Source organism: Schistocerca gregaria, chromosome 8, assembly GCF_023897955.1.
Source record: "Schistocerca gregaria isolate iqSchGreg1 chromosome 8, iqSchGreg1.2, whole genome shotgun sequence".
Taxonomy (NCBI): domain Eukaryota; kingdom Metazoa; phylum Arthropoda; class Insecta; order Orthoptera; family Acrididae; genus Schistocerca; species Schistocerca gregaria.
This window is the reverse complement of record NC_064927.1, coordinates 95,571,621-95,590,105: the sequence shown is the minus strand read 5'-3', so window position 1 is coordinate 95,590,105 and position 18,485 is coordinate 95,571,621. Positions and strand designations below refer to the sequence as shown.

Sequence of the window (18,485 nt, the reverse complement as noted above, 5' to 3'; positions counted from 1 at the left end):
ACAACCACCAAAACCTCATTCGTGGAGCTGCTCCAGGATGAGACGCCTCGAAGTGGTATCGTAGGCCTTCTCAATGTCGAAAAATACACCTAGAAGGTGATGACGGCGAAGGAAAGCTTGTTGTATAGCCGTCTCCAAGAGGGCAAGGTTATCGAAGGTGGAACGAAACCTCCTGAATCCACACTGAAAGCGACTAAGGAGTTGCCGGGATTCTAACATCCAGAAAAGGCGGTGGTTGACCATCCGCTCCAAGGTCTTCCCTATGCAACTAGTGAGGGCAACACTACGGTAGCTACTAGGCCTCGTGCGGTCTTTCCCAGGTTTTAAAAAAGGGATTGAAATTGCCTCACGCCACGCATCAGGAAAATGACCCAACGCCCAAATGGCATTTCAAAGTGCGAGGAGGATTTCTTTGTTGCACATTGTGAGGTGCCATAGCATACTGTAATGGATCCTGTCGTGACCAGGGGATGTGTCACGAGTTCGAGACAATGCAGAATTTAGCTCCCACATAGAAAAAGGGCAGTTGTAAACTTCATGAGAGGTGGACTGGAAGTCCAGACTACATCTCTCAGCAACGGCCCTATGGCGCTGGAAACCTGGATCCTGACTGGTTGTTTCAGTAACTGGGCAATGTCTCGCGGATCCGTGTGGAGTGCCGTTATTCATTACAGCAGCTATGGGGCACCTCCCCCCTCTGCCAGAAATTCTTCTGATGGTCTCCCACACAATGGAACTTTTGTGGAACGATTAATGGTGCTCAGGAACCGTTACCATGACCTCTTCTTGCTCTCACGAATAATGCAGCGACACCTTGCCCTCGCCACCCGAAATACTGCAAGATTCTCAACTTGAACCGACGCAGAGCCGCACGCCTGGTCCTGATTGCAGAGCGGCATTCGGCACTCCACCAAGGCACAGGTGGCCTCTTCCGATGGCCTGTGGTCTGTGGAACGGATGCTGCAGCGGCGTGGTGGACCATTTTGGTAATATGATCCACCCACACCTCAACATTCGCACAGTGTTCGAATTGGGCCAACTGGTTATAAAGTGTCCAGTCAGCTCCACTGAGCACCCAGCGTGGTGGTCTCCTTTCGGGGGCCACGCCATCTGGCAGGTGAATCCAGATTGGGAAATGATCACTGCCGTGCAAGTCAGCCACCACTCCCCAGTGAGTACTGGCAGCAAGAGCAGGAGAGCAAAGTGAGAGATCAATGGCAGAGAACGACCCAGTCGCCGTGCAGAAATGAGTACTCTGTCCTCCATTGAGCAAGCAGGCACAGGATGACAGGAGAAGCCTCTCAATTGCTCTACCCCTGGGGCAGGTAATTGCAGAGCCCCAAAGCACATTGTGGGCATTAAAACCACCACAAATAATGAATGGTTGGGGGAGCTGTGTAAGAAGGTCGGTGAGGGTCACTTCATCAAGTGCGTCATGTGGGGGCAAGTAAAGTGAACAGACAGTCAATGGATGACGTACTTGCACAGACACAGCGACAGCCTGTAAAGTCGTCATAAGCGAGAGAGGCGAGTATAACACCTCTGTCTGCTGCTACTGTATCATAACCAAGCAGGTTGTCAAATAAAACAATATTATTAAAGCAATTATGGTATAACGCAACAGAGTAGTGTTACCCCCTGGGAGGAATTTTGTTTTGTTGACCGTGTTGTACCTAACGGGGGTGGCTTATCGGAAATGAAAGTCAGAATTACGGAAATATTTGAACAGTAACAAACTAAATTTTGCCTATCTGCACTGTTTAACAGGTAAAGAAAACGGTCGCCAGCCTAACTAGGCAAGAGAATGATTAACATTCTCGTTCAAGAAAATAGTTATTAGTAACTTGAATGGATAAACACAACCTATACTTTGTCACACGCAAGTGCAGTGAACTCTTGATACATACATATCAGTACGGTAAGATTGAAACTAACAGTTAAAGCAGCACAAACTATTTACAAAATTATAACAGATATCGAAACACACTATTACTTTCCGGGCTTACACAAACTGAATGGCCTATATAAGGTTATTATTACTGTTAACTGCAGAATCATTAATTGGATATAGGTTAAGTCTCTCTCAGTCAAATACGTTACTATTTAAAATGAAAGTTAATTGGATTCCATTATCAGGTTGCTTCTCACTATCATTTCAATAAAGAAATTATGGTTTTCATAATTAATGGTCTTTCCGTTATTTGTTACCGAGCATTAACACAATAGATAGACTGTGGATCCTGGTGTACTATTCATATGCACTTCTAATACACAAGAGAGACAAACACTTAGCAAACATGAGTATATAACGTTTCATACTGCAGTTTTCCCCTCTTACTACATTGAGAGACAAAATTAACATACACTCCTGGAAATGGAAAAAAGAACACATTGGCACCGGTGTGTCAGACCCACCATACTAGCTCCGGACACTGCGAGAGGGCTGTACAAGCAATGATCACACGCACGGCACAGCGGACACACCAGGAACCGCGGTGTTGGCCGTCGAATGGCGCTAGCTGCGCAGCATTTGTGCACCGCCGCCGTCAGTGTCAGCCAGTTTGCCGTGGCATACGGAGCTCCATCGCAGTCTTTAACACTGGTAGCATGCCGCGACAGCGTGGACGTGAACCGTATGTGCAGTTGACGGACTTTGAGCGAGGGCGTATAGTGGGCATGCGGGAGCCCGGGTGGACGTACCGCCGAATTGCTCAACACGTGGGGCGTGAGGTCTCCACAGTACATCGATGTTGTCGCCAGTGGTCGGCAGAAAGTGCACGTGCCCGTCGACCTGGGACCGGACCGCAACGACGCACGGATGCACGCCAAGACCGTAGGATCGTACGCAGTGCCGTAGGGGACCGCACCGCCACTTCCCAGCAAATTAGGGACACTGTTGCTCCTGGGGTATCGGCGAGGACCATTGACAACCGTCTCCATGAAGCTGGGCTACGGTCCCGCACACCGTTAGGCCGTCTTCCGCTCACGCCCCAACATCGTGCAGCCCGCCTCCAGTGGTGTCACGACAGGCGTGAATGGAGGGACGAATGGAGACGTGTCGTCTTCAGCGATGAGAGTCGCTTCTGCCTTGGTGCCAATGATGGTCGTATGCGTGTTTGGCGCCGTGCAGGTGAGCGCCACAGTCAGGACTGCATACGACCGAGGCACACAGGGCCAACACCCGGCATCATGGTGTGGGGAGCGATCTCCTACACTGGCCGTACACCTCTGGTGATCGTCGAGGGGACACTGAATAGTGCACGGTACATCCAAACCGTCATCGAAACCATCGTTCTACCATTCCTAGAGCGGCAAGGGAACTTGCTGCTCCAACAGGACAATGCACGTCCGCATGTATCCCGTGCCACCCAACGTGCTCTAGAAGGTGTAACAACTACCCTGGCTAGCAAGATCTCCGGATCTGTCCCCCATTGAGCATGTTTGGGACTGGATGAAGCGTCGTCTCACGCGGTCTGCACGTCCAGCACGAACGCTGGTCCAACTGAGGCGCCAGGTGGAAATGGCATGGCAAGCCGTTCCACAGGACTAAATCCAGCATCTCTACGATCGTCTCCATGGGAGAATAGCAGCCTGCATTGCTGCGAAAGGTGGATATACACTGTACTAGTGCCGACATTGTGCATGCTCTGTTGCCTGTGTCTATGTGCCTGTGGTTCTGTCAGTGTGATCATGTGATGTATCTGACCCCAGGAATGTGTCAATAAAGTTTCCCCTTCCTGGGACAATGAATTCACGGTGTTCTTATTTCAATTTCCAGGAGTGTATATGTAAGATACTGACTCACATTCTGTGATTTACAACAGGCAGTAATGTGATCATTTACTAAGGAAAACTTTATAACCCTCAGTCTTCAGAACTTTTAATTTGAAGTTGGCCACAACACATTAATAAGCAGTTTTATTAGGAAAATTACTTTCATTAACTTTACTATGTTCAAGAGGCATTAATTAGCAAAAACACTGGCTTTAATATGCTTTCAATAAAGGACACTCGGTAATCACTTTAGTTCAAACGGAGAGGAACCTGAGAGGTGTTATGATAAGGAGAAAAATCAAGGTAGGTACATAAACTCAGTTATAAATTACCTTATATTTGAGCACACTAACACATCCATTAAGCTGATCCTTCACTGTACATTGCTATAGTGCTCGATTACAGTGATTGCGCAATGTGGTGGCGATAGCATATCGGTAGGTGGAATTACAGGTAGAATTGCTGGACTCAGTCATTTCTTGGTGGCAATGATAGATGCAAATTCCAGAATAGTTCCAGCTATTTATCCATCCATCCGAGGCATTGGAAAGTAGCAGAAAAAAAAACTCTCTCGGGACCAGCACAATATGCAACATTTACATGGCAGTGCAAAATTTGGTAGCTCGTTCACGACTCGTAGCAACATTTACATGGCAGTGCAAAATTTGGTAGCTCGTCCACGACTTGTAGCTCGTCCCCGACTGATGGCTCGTCCCCGACTGGTACCTCGTCCCCGACTGACTCTCAGTTCCACCTTTCCTACATGGGCCAACCACAATTTGCGCGCGCTACACAGTTCCGTCCCCGAGGGGAACCACAACAACTTTTACATACAGAATAACAAAGAACCCTAAGTGAGTATCGGCAGTTTACATAACAGTAAAGAAATACATTAAATAAAACAAAGCATTTGCACATATTGACATTTCTACAAAAAAAATATGTACACAGAAATTACAATTATATACAGTAAGTTTTGTTCCCTCCAAATGGGACAAAGAATTTAAATGACAGATACACTACTTTGCCTAGAACCAAACCATGACATCAAAGTTTGTACAAAGAAAGGAGTATATAATTCTGTGTTATCTATTCACTAAAACACATTTACAGAAGCTTAAAAATGTAATATTAAATGAAACAAAAGCAAAATAAACCATTGGAGTATTAGAGCTATGGTGTTACACGAGGATTGGTAGTCCGTCCTGACGAAAATACCTACACCTCCTCTAGCTCTCTCTCTCCACGCAGGTCGTCCTTTTTGTGGAGTGTATAGCCTCGCAGCTCAGGAGAGTATAAGGGATGGAAGTAAGTATCCTGGAGACAGAGACACAGTGGTCTACCCTGAGAAAGTAGACGAAGTTCCTCCACATGCGTCCTGAACCCTTGCAAGTTCCACTGAAGTATGGGGGCCATCTATGTTGGGGGTAGCACCTTCATCCTGTCTCTCCGACGGGGCGGGGAGACCGCAGCAGGTGGAGGGGCAGGTGTGGGGCGAGATTCCATCAACTCTGGGGAAGAGTCAGATGAAGCCTCACGTAAAACAACAGCCGCGTGGTCAGACGGCTTACCACGGGATTTGACCCGGTGTTGCTGCTGTATAGGAGCTTTCTGTGGTTTGGTGGACTTTGGGGGAGCTGATGTGGGAGTGGTAAATGGGGCACTCTGCTTGGGAACAGCCTCAGCTGTTGGAGGCGACAGGGGCTGGCCCAAGTTCTCCACTGTACCCTTGTCTGCCGTTTGAGTAGGGGGTACCGGCTCTGAAACACTGGCTGCGTTGCAAGTGCACTGGCAGCTGCAGGTGTTAGTGCCAACACTCACCACCTCGGTCTGCATTGAGGCATCGACTTTTGGAGTAGGCTTCTGAACCACGGATGCGAAAGATGTAGCAAATGTGGGAGGGTGCAAAGACTTATGGATGTGAGTGATGTCCTTAGGTTAGTTAGGTTTAAGTACTTACAAGTTCTAGCGGACTGATGACCTGAGCTCTTAAGTCCCATAGTGCTGAGAGCCATTTTTTGTAACTGCAGTAAAATACCTAGGAGCGATCTGAAGTGACCTGACTGCGAAAAACAATTGCAGAGAAAACAGATGCCACGCTTAAATTGATAGTGACAATTGTTCTCTAATGTTGCTCATCTACAAGAGAAGCGGCTCGTTCGACCGGTCCTTGAGTACTGCTCATCACTGTTAGACTCTTACAGAGTAGTATTAATAGAACATACAGACACGATCCAATGAACAGCTGTTTCGTGAGTGTGAGTAGACTCAGCAAACCCCAGTGGCGTACGCTACAAGGAACTTTCTCAACTGGGCAGAGATCGTCTTCGACCTCGAACGTCACTGACTGGAGCAGAAGCGGTGGGAAGCTAACCTGACTGTTTCCCGCCATACAGCCCGACAGCCGTGAGCGATGGTCTGGAGTGCAATTTCTTTTTATCGCAGGACACCTTAAGTTGCCGCCCGCGGCACTCTTACAGCACAGAGGTATGTCGACAACATTCGACACCCCGTCTCCTTGTTCTTCATGGCAATTCATCCTGGACGTAAACTTCAGCAAGATAATGCCCGCTCGCATACGGCGAAACTTTCTACTGCTCGGCTTCGTGCTTGCCAAACACATCCTTGGTCGGCAAGGTCGCCGGATCTCTTTCCAATTGAGAACGTTTCTAGCATTGTTGGCAGTGTCCTCCAAGCAGATTTTGACGATCTGACGTGCCAGTTGCTCAGAATTGGGCACGATATCCCTCAGGATGACATGCAACAACTCTCTCAATCAATGCCAAGCAGAATAACTGCCTGCATCGAGTGTCAGAGGTAGGCCAGTACGTTACCGATTTGCTCAATTCTCTTGGATAAATCATCCCGTTTTACTGAATTTGTAATAACTGTTTGTCTGCAGGCCTACATGTACATCACATCTACCGATTTCCATCTCATTCTGATAATTTGTTCGTGTTATGTCTTTGTTTGTCTTTTAGACTATTAATTCTGCCTACATAAGTCCCGCGGATCAACCACGACGACAAAAACCGAAGACATTAGATGTCGCACGCAGTTTTACCAGCAGTCATTGTTCCCACACGCCATTTATGAATAGAACGCCAAAGAGAGGAAAAATTTAGTGGGACCAGAAACACCCACTGCCACATGTGTATGTAGATGAACCGTAGGAGAGGAGATAATGTTTAACCTTCACTCGACATTTCTGAAACGTGCACGCATTTCAGCGTCAATAGCAGGAGCAGCATTTTACGAATTTGTATCTATACGAATGACAGCTGTAACCTATCAGACAAATAGTTTAGGAAGTTTTAATATTGTGGCTGTGCACAAGTTCGTAGTGTTTTTTCCATAAGTTTAATAAACACAAGAGAAACACGTAACAGTGACTTTAATCATCAATACTAATTTTTCTGCCACTATTTACAATAGTGTACCAACGCTACTTTTAGATTCCGCGACTGTAAATACCACCTGGTTTTGATGCGAAGAACTCGTCGAGCCACGTTCGGAATGGCTGTTCGAAGGCGGCCGTTCGTTGAACGTGGTCGATGGAGAAAAGGGAAGGGGAAAATCAAAGGACACAAGGTAGGGTGAATGAAGTGGATGCAGGATAACTTCCCAACCTAACTTCCCCGAAACTTTTTCTTCTCCAGGAAGGAAAATTTTTGTTACGAGGTAATGCTCTTAGGTGATTTGTAATGATTTCAGTTGCAATATTTATAGAAAAATATGTGCCCGTTTTCAAAACACACTTTGTACACTTGGCTTCAATTTATGGACTAAAACAATTATTTACAAAATATTCTCTGTTGTAATAAATAGTAAAATGTCCATTCAGTAATTACCACGAGCAGGCGACTCAGGCGCTTCAGTCTGAAGCCGAGTGACCACTACGGTCGCAGGTTCGAATCCTGTCTCGGGCGTGGATGTGTGTGATGTCCTTAGGTTAGTCAGATTTAAGTAGTTCTAAGTTCTAGGGGTTTATGACCTCAGATGTTAAGTCCCATAGTGCTCAGAGCCATTTGGACCATAATTACCATGCAAAATAACAATAATAATATTCTGTTATGCAGCAACACATTCGTGTATTCTGCTACATTGACGTGCTGATATTTACGTAGCGATGCTCAACGTATGGCAGACCTTGCGAATGATGAAAGGTTGAACATTTACAGATGTTTACATTGGATTTCCATTGGGAAAAATGATTCTGTTGCAGCTAAGACACAGTAAAAGCTAATGGACATGATTGTAGCCAGAGGGTCCGAAAGGGGTATAAGGTTCTTTGTCAAGCTAGCAGAATGCGTGGAGTAGCATGACTTAATGCCCTCTTCCTTGTCGTCGTTCGGGAACAGCGTCAGTTCTTGACGGTAAATGTCAGCAGTGATGGTTATACGACTGTCTCAGGAACGCAATTCGTTGTACACCACACCGTCGCTGTTCTCCCAGATGCACAACTTTCTCTTTTGTGGATGAATGTAGGTCTTTGTACGGGGAGCTACTGCTTCATTTCCATTCCGTATGTTAGCATAAAGACCCCATTTCTCGTCACCAGTAATGATACAGAGTGGGAGTGGTAGGTGTTGCTCACGAGCCAATTGATGACGAGCAAGCAGAAATGCATATATGCCCACCCTCTGATTTTGGCTTAGAGCACGCGACATCGATACACCCGGTTTTTCAGCCTTCCCCGTTGTATTCAAATGACGCTCCATGGTGGAGTAATCACAGTTCATCAAATCCGCCAGTTGTCGAGTACAGTGACTTGCATGATTCTCGGTTAATGACTGGAAACGTTTTGCATCAAGTCTTCCTGAAAGTGGAGACTCACTAACGTCAAAACGGTCCTCCTTGGAACAAGAAACCATGTTATTGCTGTGCTGTGTCCAGTGACATTATCACCATACACGGCGCAGTTGTTTCTGGTTGCCTCCGCTGCACGCTTTATTGAACCTAACAAATGTCGGAAGTGTTCCGATTTCTCCACTTGGCATTCCATTTCATATCGTCCACAGCACCACTCACTGTCTCCACATGACAAAAAGACGATAAGAAAACTCACGAGGAACCGCTTGAGTGTGAGGTCGCAGAAGTCCAATAATGTTTATGGCGCTCGACGCTCCGCATGTTGTCTGTCAGGCAACCACAACATGCTGCCAATGGCAACAGGGGGTGGGATTGGAGCTGCCCAATGTTCCTCAAAAGGCTCTGAGCACTATGGGACTTAACTTCTGAGGTCATCAGACGCCTAGAACTTAAACCTAACTAAACCTAAGGACGTCACACATCCATGCCCGAGGCAGGATTCTAACCTGCGACCGTAGCGGTCGCTCCGTTCCAGACTGTAGCGCCTAGAACCGCGCGGCCACCCCGGCCGGCAGCTACCCAGTGGTGAGCATAGCACGAGGCTACGGAGCACAGTTGAACTGTTTACTCGACGAGGAGCTCACAACAGTGCTACAGTGCTAGTGGTGTTCATACAAAGCAGAGCAACAGCAACGATAAACAAAGCAAACATTGCACTATATCCACAGCAAGCCCGTGCGGTCTAACGCATGGCTTTACGGGCAGAAAGGATCGCCTGGTCCCCGTTTTTAGGTGGTTTTCCATCTCCCTCGGCGAATGCGGGCTGGTTCTCCTTATTCCACCTCAATTACACTATGTCAGCGATTGCTGGGCAAACAAGTTCTCCAAGTACGTGTTCACCACCATTACTCTACCACGCAAACATAGGGGTTACACTCGTCTGGTGTGAGACGTTCCCTGGGGCGTTCCACCGGGGGCCCAACCGTACAATAACCCTGGGTTCGGTGGGGGCGGCGGAGGAGTGAAGTGGACTGCGGTAGTCGTCGTGGGTTCTGGACCACTGCGGCTGCGGCGGGGACGGAGCCTCTCCGTCGTTTCTAGGTCCCTGGTTAACATAGCGTGACATACATATCCACTGCAACAGTTGTTGAATTCCAAGTTTCCTCAGAAAGGAACCCAAAGAATTTCGCAGAGTGAGAAACAAGTGGTGGATGAAATGTTACCGTTTCCGCAAGATGAGGCAATGGAATGCGTGGCGTCGTATGTACTCAACTGTGTCGACAATACCCTTGAGGACTACAGTGATGGCGATACGTGCTTAATAAGTGAAAGTCATACTGAAGCAGGTATCGAGCCATGTAGTTCGTCATCCATGTCCCACAGGGAGCCACAAAACCTGTCTCCAGCGAAACGTAATAAAAACGATCGTTGTCCAAAGGGCGGGTGCTAAACACACAATTACGTACACGGAATATCATCCTCGGCATAGTAAAAGAGCAATTATGAAGTTATTTCGTATAAATCCGCAACGATATGAACGTGTACTGGATAAGAAAAACTACGGATGTTGAAGAGAGGACAAGGTGGACTTGTAACAGAGACTGGCGTCTGCGCGTTTTGAGGATGCTCGTCACAATTCACAGCGTGTGCGTGATAGGGACTGACTAACGTTACGCAAATGAAACTGCGTCCGAACAGATTTCAGTATTTTCAGGGCAAGCATAACTTCAAACAGTGCTACGGAATTGGAAGACGTAAAATAAAGAAATTTCAAACAAATTGTCAACTATGCACAGCAAACTGCGGATTTCGCCTGAAATTTTTTGTTGGCGAGATAGACATACGTTCAGTAAGGAATTTGTTTTCAGCTCCGACCAATCGGGATTCGATGAGGATACGCATGTGAAAAGGAACGCTGGAAATTAGATGTACCAAGAGACTTTTATCAAGATCAGCTAACATCAATGGCTTAACACATTCGTATACAATTATGGCGACTGTTAATTTGGAGCTGGTCGAAGTAGTTTGCTTTTGCTTGATTCCTGGTCTGCGTGTGAAAATCACACTCCTTGAAAGCAAACTATCCCTCCTGAAAAGTTGTGACACCACCTGGAACCACTGTACAAATTCAGTCTCTGGAGGTTTTTTTCCCGTGCCTCTAAAACATATCATCGCACTACCGGCAGCTACGCCTTAAAGGATAGTCAGTTACGCGATAAGCTGCACGACAGACTGTTTCGCATTCAGCTGCACGCCATCACGTTCCATAAGTTCTGATCACCTCGTTACACCAATATGACTCTATGCGGATTTTTTAAGAGGAAATAGATAGCTGAACGTCAGGTCTGTAACTTCCAGGAAGGCGGCGTTCGATGTTGATGGTGCGCAACTTCGTGATGACTGTGGCGCGCCACTTTTCATTCGCTGTTCACGGTAAAAGTTAATGGTTGGTTTCTGAATGTCGAAATATCCATTTTGTGAAGTGTGATACGTACACCCTATAGAAGGTTGATCGCTGCACCTCCCTGACACTCACTTTCTCTCGCCCTGCTTGTGTAGATGGTGAGTCATCAGCAGCTAATATTTTTGCCTGTCATAACTGTAAACACAACACTTTCAAATGAGCCTTACTGAAGATTGGACTCACGACCTCGCACTCGCGTGTTTCCTTGTCAGGTAACAACAATAAAAAATGACAATCGATAAATAAACCCATAGCAACCGTAATATGAACATGCAAAACAAAAACGGTACGGACTTACGCACCAACCTAATATTTGGAAATGGTGAAGGGTAAGAATTAATGTTAATCATTGCCTATATAGTTTAGAGATTTTGCTACAAGAAATTAAAGCGTATTTATGTAACATGTGGGAAGTAATATACTTACCATCAAAAGTCTCTGGTATGAAGATACCATAAAAAGGACGCTGGCAAGATGCGGCATATCTGCAACAGACACATTCCCGCCTTCGATTAGTAGCTGAAATATCAGGAGTGTGTCTGTGCGTGGGGGGAGGGCGAGGGGAGGAGCGAGGAGGAGTGGAGGAGAGAGACGGTAGGTGAGGGGGACGACACGGTGTAATTTCTGTTATTACAGAGGTGAGCCTTTCTTTGGTTGATTATTCAATTCAGTCATATACTTTTTAAAAGAGATTAGGTTAAATGAATCTTCACACACGAAAACAAGGTTGTTTAGGTAAGTTTAATGTGCTGCATCACAATACCTCAGGATTAATACAAAGGTAACGAACTTCATACCTACGCTGCTACTGTCGCAGGTTCGAATGCTGGCCCGGGCATGGATGTGTGTGATGTCCTTAGGTTAGTTAGGTTTAAGTAGTTCTAAGTTTATATGACTGATGACCTCCGATATTAGGTCCCATAGTACTTAGAGCCGTTTGAACCATTTTTGAAAAACAGGAACACACATAAACAGTCAGTCATAAAGGTATGTTCCATATTGTCAAGAGAAATGTGATGTTACTGGTCGTCCACAGAATACACATACTGTTCTTTAGTACAGAGGGCATCTTCCAGTTATAATTTCAAGTCGATACTTACTGGTATGTCACAAACAAGGATGTCTATTTTTTATGTACTACTGTTTAATTTTTCTTATTTGAAAATACTACGGAAGAATATGAAGAAATTCACTGAGTGTGTTACTTTCATTCAGCATACACTGCCGGGAAAAAAGAGTATACCCATTTAGAGGTTTCCAACTAACTCGATTTATTTTTGAAACAGTGCAAATGGAAGACATGATATGATAACATTTACAGATCATTGGCCGTGCTGGAACTCCCATAGTGGTACAGGGTATGGGCAACTATGTAGGCGGTCACTCTGGCATCCAGTCGATAGCACAGATGGCAAATACTGCCCTCGGATATGTCATTGTAGACCATTAGGCCTGGACCAGCTCACCAGGCCTCCGTTGTACGCGCAAACGCCCATCATTTGCGTATAGGCAGCATCTACTCTCATCGCCGAATACCACGGCGCGCCAATCCAGCTCATCCTCTGACATCACAAGTCAAGCATCTACATCTACATCTACATCTACATCAATATTCCGCAAGCCACCTGACGGTGTGTGGTGGAGGGTACTTTGAGTATATCGGTTCTCCCTTCTATTCCAGCCTCGTTTTGTTCGTGGAAAGAAAGATTGTCGGTATGCCTCTGTGTGGGATATAATATCTCTGATTTTATCCTCATGGTCTCTTCGCGAGATATACTTAGGAGGGAGCAATCTACTGCTTGACTCCTCGGTGAAGGTATGTTCTCGAAACTTCAACAAAAGCCCGTACCGAGCTACTGAGCGTCTCTCCTGCAGAGTCTTCCACTGGAGTTTATCTATCATCTAAGTAACGCTTTCGCGATTACTAAATGATCCTGTAACGAAGCGCGCTGCTCTCTGTATCTTCTGTATCTCTTATATCAACCCTATCTGGTACGGATCCCACACCGGTGAGTAGTTTTCAAGCAGTGGGGTATAAGTGTACTGTAACCTACTTCCTTTGTTTTCGGGTTGCATTTCCTTAGAATTCTTCCAATGAATCTCAGTCTGGCATCTGTTTTACCGACGATCAACTTTATATGATCATTCCATTTTAAATCACTCCTAATGCGTACTCCCAGATAATTTATGGAATTAACTGCTTCCAGGTGCTGACCTGCTATATTGTAGCCAAATGATAAACGATCTTTCTTTCTACGTATTCGCAGCACATTACACTTGTCTACATTGAGATTCAATTGCCATTCCCTGAACCATGCGTCAATTCGTTGCAGATCCTGCTGCACATCAGTACAATTTTTGATTGTTACAACCTCTCGCTATAATACAGCATCATCAGCAAAAAGCCTCAGTGACCTTCCGATGTTACCCACAAGCTAATTTATGTATATTGTGAATAGCAATGGCCCTACGACACTCCCCTGGGGCACACCTGAAATCGCTCTTACTTCGGAAGACTTCTTTCCTTTGATAATGACATGCTGCGTTCTGTTATCAATCCAATCACACAATTGGTCTGATAGTCCATATACTCTTACTTGGCTCATTAAACGAGTGTGGGGAACTGTATCGAATGCCTTGCGGAAGTCAAGAAACATGGTATCTAACTGGGAACCCGTGTCTATGGCCCTCTGAGTCTCGTAGACGAATGGCGCCAGCTGGGTTTCACACATTCTCACTTTGTTTATCCACGCACTACATTTACAGTCTCCCACCCCAACACACTCATTACTCGTGGAAGACATTCTTACCAAGTCCCGTAATAGTTCGGGGAATATGTGAGCATCCGCACAGAAGAAGAATGCCATGGCCGGTATTGACACAACTATATACTTATATGGATATGGTGTCTGTCCTTTCGACGACGCTGAAATCACTATCAGTACGTCTCCTATCCCCCAGGTGGCATATTTAGATTAGATTACATTTACTTTCATTCCAATTGATCCATAGTGAGGAGGTCCTCTAGGATGCAGAACATGTTAGAAAAACAACAATACATGACAAATTGTTCAAATGACTCTGAGCACTATGGAACTTAACATCTGAGGTCATCAGTCCCCTAGAACTTAGAACTACTTAAACCTAACTAACCTAAGGACATCACACATATCCATGCCCGAGGCAGGATTCGAACCTGCAACCGTAGCGGTAGCGCGGTTCTAGACTGAAGCGCCTAGAACCGCTGGGCCACACCGGCTGGCTTCAAGACAAATACTTACAACTAAAACGAATAAACTAATGTACCATTCCACATGTCCCAAGTGGATGATCGTCATTTTTTAATGAACACTATATGAAAGAGTCAATTTACAAATACTGATGCACTGGATTAAAAATAAAAAAGTTTATTTATTTATTTATAAGGTAATAAACGTTAATACAACTGCTATAATACTTATTTACAATGAACACATTCGTGCACTGAAATAGTGCAGAAGTTAGGTTGTACTAGCACACACACACACACACACACACACACACACACACACACACATATTTTCAATGAACACATTACTGCACTGAAATTGTGCAGAAGTTTTATTGTACTATATATATAAATCAGTTGGTTTTACTGAGAAATTCATCAATGGAGTAGAAGGAGTTGGCCAACAATAAATACTTTAGGCTTCTCTTAAACTCAATTACATTGGTTCAAAATGGCTCTGAGCACTATGGGACTCAACTGCTGTGGTCATTAGTCTCCTAGAACTTAGAACTACTTAAACCTAACTAACCTAAGGACATCACACACATCCATGCCCGAGGCAGGATTCGAACCTGCGACCGTAGCAGTCGCACGGTTCTGGACTGCGCGCCTAGAACCGCGAGACCACCGCGGACGGCAATTACATTGGTTGTTAAGCTTTTTATGGCTGCTGGAAAGTTGTTGAAAATGTGTGTTCCTGAATTATGCACACCTTTTTGCACAAGACTAAGTGACTTTAAATCCTTGTAAAGTTTATTCTTATTTGTAGTATTGATTCTATGAATTGAGCTGTTGGTTTGAAAAAATGATATATTTTTAATGACAAATTTCATTAAGGAATAAATATATTGGGAAGCAATAGTACAGCATATGCTATCATCGGGTCAAAATCGACGTCGTCTTTCCAGGCGTACTAACTTGTTTCCGGCAGTGTACTATATGAACATTTTTGGTGATTTTATATCTTTTCAGTTCTTCCAATAGACTCATTTTATGTCTTTTATTAAATTGGCTGAGTACGTTAACATTTTGCTTTACATTTGCTAATGAGTGTCCTGTTCTGTACGTGTTTGTGGATACTGCTCATGTGCGTCTGTCATGTCGTGTGTGTAGACTGTAACCAGTTGCCTCTATATGGTGTCAATTTCTGGACCCATTTCTTCCCAGTAGAACATGCAACATTCCTGGTATGTTATTTTATTTATTCCAGAAACAGAAAATGGATCATGGTTGCACTTTGTACTACTTTTTAGCTTCTGTTGCAGTTCATTAGAAGTAGTGAATCCAATTTATACCTTGCGCATTTTTAAAATATTTGGAATTTTTTTTATATATTAAAAATGAACGCGACGCCACATATTTCTGTTTCCCCTGTAGTGTGATCTGTTCACGACTCTTACATCACGATTCGCAGTACTGAGTCAATCACTGAACCAGTACACTCATTACCAACCGCTGTTTGTTTCATTACGTTTGTGTCCTGTTGTATGTGTTCTTGCTTCTAGAGTATTTCATATGCCGTGTACAACATAGACCTTCAGGCTGGTCCACCGGTGCATAATCAACCTTCTGAAACGGAACCAGATGCACCACCTGAAATTTAAAGTCAAGCAGTGTTACACGGGAGAGGAGGTAAATCTGTGAGGCTGTGTTACCAACATTACGGCTATTTTGGAAGCCATCATTTTCGATGTAGCTCGTAATTTTTAAGTGGAAAGCTGGTCGCTTAACACGTTAAGCAGGTAAAGAAAATAATACGTTTTGCTGATTGACATATGTTAAAACTAATGTCTATGATTAACGTTTATATAAGTGAATTTAATTGCATTACTGGGGTTCAATTACAAAACTTAATTTGTGTCGAGTTTCATCTCAGTTTCTAGTATTTAGACCAGGCTGTCAGCTACATTTCAGTCACTTTTCTCAAGTTGTGAATACATTTATGTGCAATATAAAGCAACGTGACACTGCTTCTGATATTGTGTTGAACTGTTGTAGGACTTACTGGAAACTGGGACTAGGAGACAGTTTCGCCTACAGAGACCAAAATTATAGCTATAGCTTGATAAAGACGAAAAGATGGATGGTCTAACAAAAACAGCAGAAACGAGATACTGTGGCACATCCAATTAATAATTGTATATTTTACCGCCAAGGTGCGAAATCGGCCCAAGCAGGAAGCGGTCAGTCAAGTCAGGAAATGGCCAATGTCACTCTGTATTGACCGGCCAATGTCATTTCTCTTCTTCCTTTTGGGATTTGACCGGCCAATTCACTAAATGGCGCGGGCCCATCGAACAGCGTCGGAAGAAACAAACTAAGCAGACTGAGGAACATATATAATTTCAAACTTAATCCAGGCTGTTCATTTTATCAATCACCCTTGTTAAATCTGTCATCACCTAAACTACAATAAGAAATTTTGTGACATTTGCGATTGTACAGCTGTTTCGATATTTGACGAACGTACATGATTTCAAACTTTTATAATCCATTTATTTTATCAGGCTCATTTCTTATAAGTATTGATCACTTATTACAAGATAAACCTTTTTCGACATTTAAAACTGCACAACAGTTTGTTATCTCTACAGCTGCAGCATTTGATAGCCGAATTATATCGAGTGTACCCTTGACCGCCGGTCAGTGAATGTGAAGAGTAGGTGATACACCACGGTTTTTCTTCTGTAGCCATGAACTCCAGCATGAGAGGTTTCTCGTGCGGAATGGAAAACTCTCTTCTGGAATTCTCTACCCTTAGTTCGCAGAAAGCACCCTGAACGTTCATCGCCACTGCAAGAGTGCTTCTGGGACTACCACAATCCATGTCAACGTCTTGTACATGGTAGCAAGCATTCTCTTCAACTTTTGCTGATTGAAATTTTGCATCAAAATTTTTAAGCATTTTCGAACCTCGTGTTTACGAACTGTTAAAGGAGCAACATTTTGCTACCATATATGAATAATTTTGACAATGAATATTTCATACTTACTTAGTGTGATATCATATTTTATGTGGGCTCATCGAATTAAAAAAAAATGGTTCAAATGGCTCTGAGCATTATGGGACTTAACACCTATGGTCATCAGTCCCCTAGAACTTAGAACTACTTAAACCTAACGACAGCACACAACACCCAGCCATCACGAGGCAGAGAAAATCCCTGACTCCGCGGGGAATCGAACCCGGGAACCCGAGCGTGGGAAGCGTGAACGCTACCGCACGACCACGAGATTAGGGCCCAGCGAACTATTAATCATTGTTAATCATTGGTTGATAGTGGGCAGCCTCATCGTAAGTAAGTTATGTTGTCAAGTAACTTAACTCGATGAAACTAGGACCACACATAGAAACAGCTGTTGTAGTATAGTATACGAGGTAACTGAAAGAAACACGTAATTCGACGAATATAATTTACACTTTATTTTTATTCAAGCCCACCTTGATGTATCATATCCCCCTAGACATTACTAAAGTGTGAACTTAGTGTCTAATAAGGCTTGTGATCGCCACGGATGGTTGTGAGTGCTCTGCAGCGCGCCCCCATGCTGGTCGCAAGTCTGCTAATGAGTTCCTGCCGAAGGGCGCACCATTCCCCTGCCACTGTGCTCGACTACAGCTGAATGGCAGGTGGTGCTTGCGCCCGTGCAGACATGCGAACCCCCGAAGAATCCCTCACTTGCTGCCTCCGGTGCAATCGTGCACGTCGTCCCCTGAAATGGATTCAGGATCGAATGCGTCACGTAAAAGATGCAGGCGTCTTGTCACGGTCTTGGCGGCGCCCCTCGTCGGAGGTTCGAGTCGTTCCCCGGGCATGGGTGTGTGTGTTGTCCTTAGCGTAAGTTAATTTAATTAGTGTGTGAGTCTACGGATCGAAGACCTCAGCAGTTTGGTCCCATAAGACCTTACCAAAAATTTCCAAATATTTAAAAGATGGACGTGAGGGCGAACAGTAAAATGTCACAAAAACGATGACCGCTGAGTGTAAAGTAAAAAAAAAAAAAAAGATTACGTTCTGCTATGTACCAAGATTCTTAACGTGAGAGAACTAACATGCTGAAATACAGCTATTGTCTTCAATCATTATTAAGCAGTTGACTATCCTAGTTGAGAGAAAGAAGGCTGATACCAATTTTGTCTAAACTACGCAGAGAGCTATTGGATTA

General features: G+C 44.6%; 1 long non-coding RNA gene across 1 annotated transcript in view; it reads right to left on the bottom strand.

Annotated features, from left to right (window-relative positions):
- LOC126284514 (uncharacterized) overlaps positions 1–18,485 on the bottom strand; it is a 534,021-nt gene that overhangs the window by 39,965 nt on the left and 475,571 nt on the right. Inside the window, exon 2 of the long non-coding RNA XR_007551491.1 lies at positions 11,477–11,535. This is a non-coding gene — a long non-coding RNA (uncharacterized LOC126284514). The remainder of the gene's footprint in view (positions 1–11,476; positions 11,536–18,485) is intronic.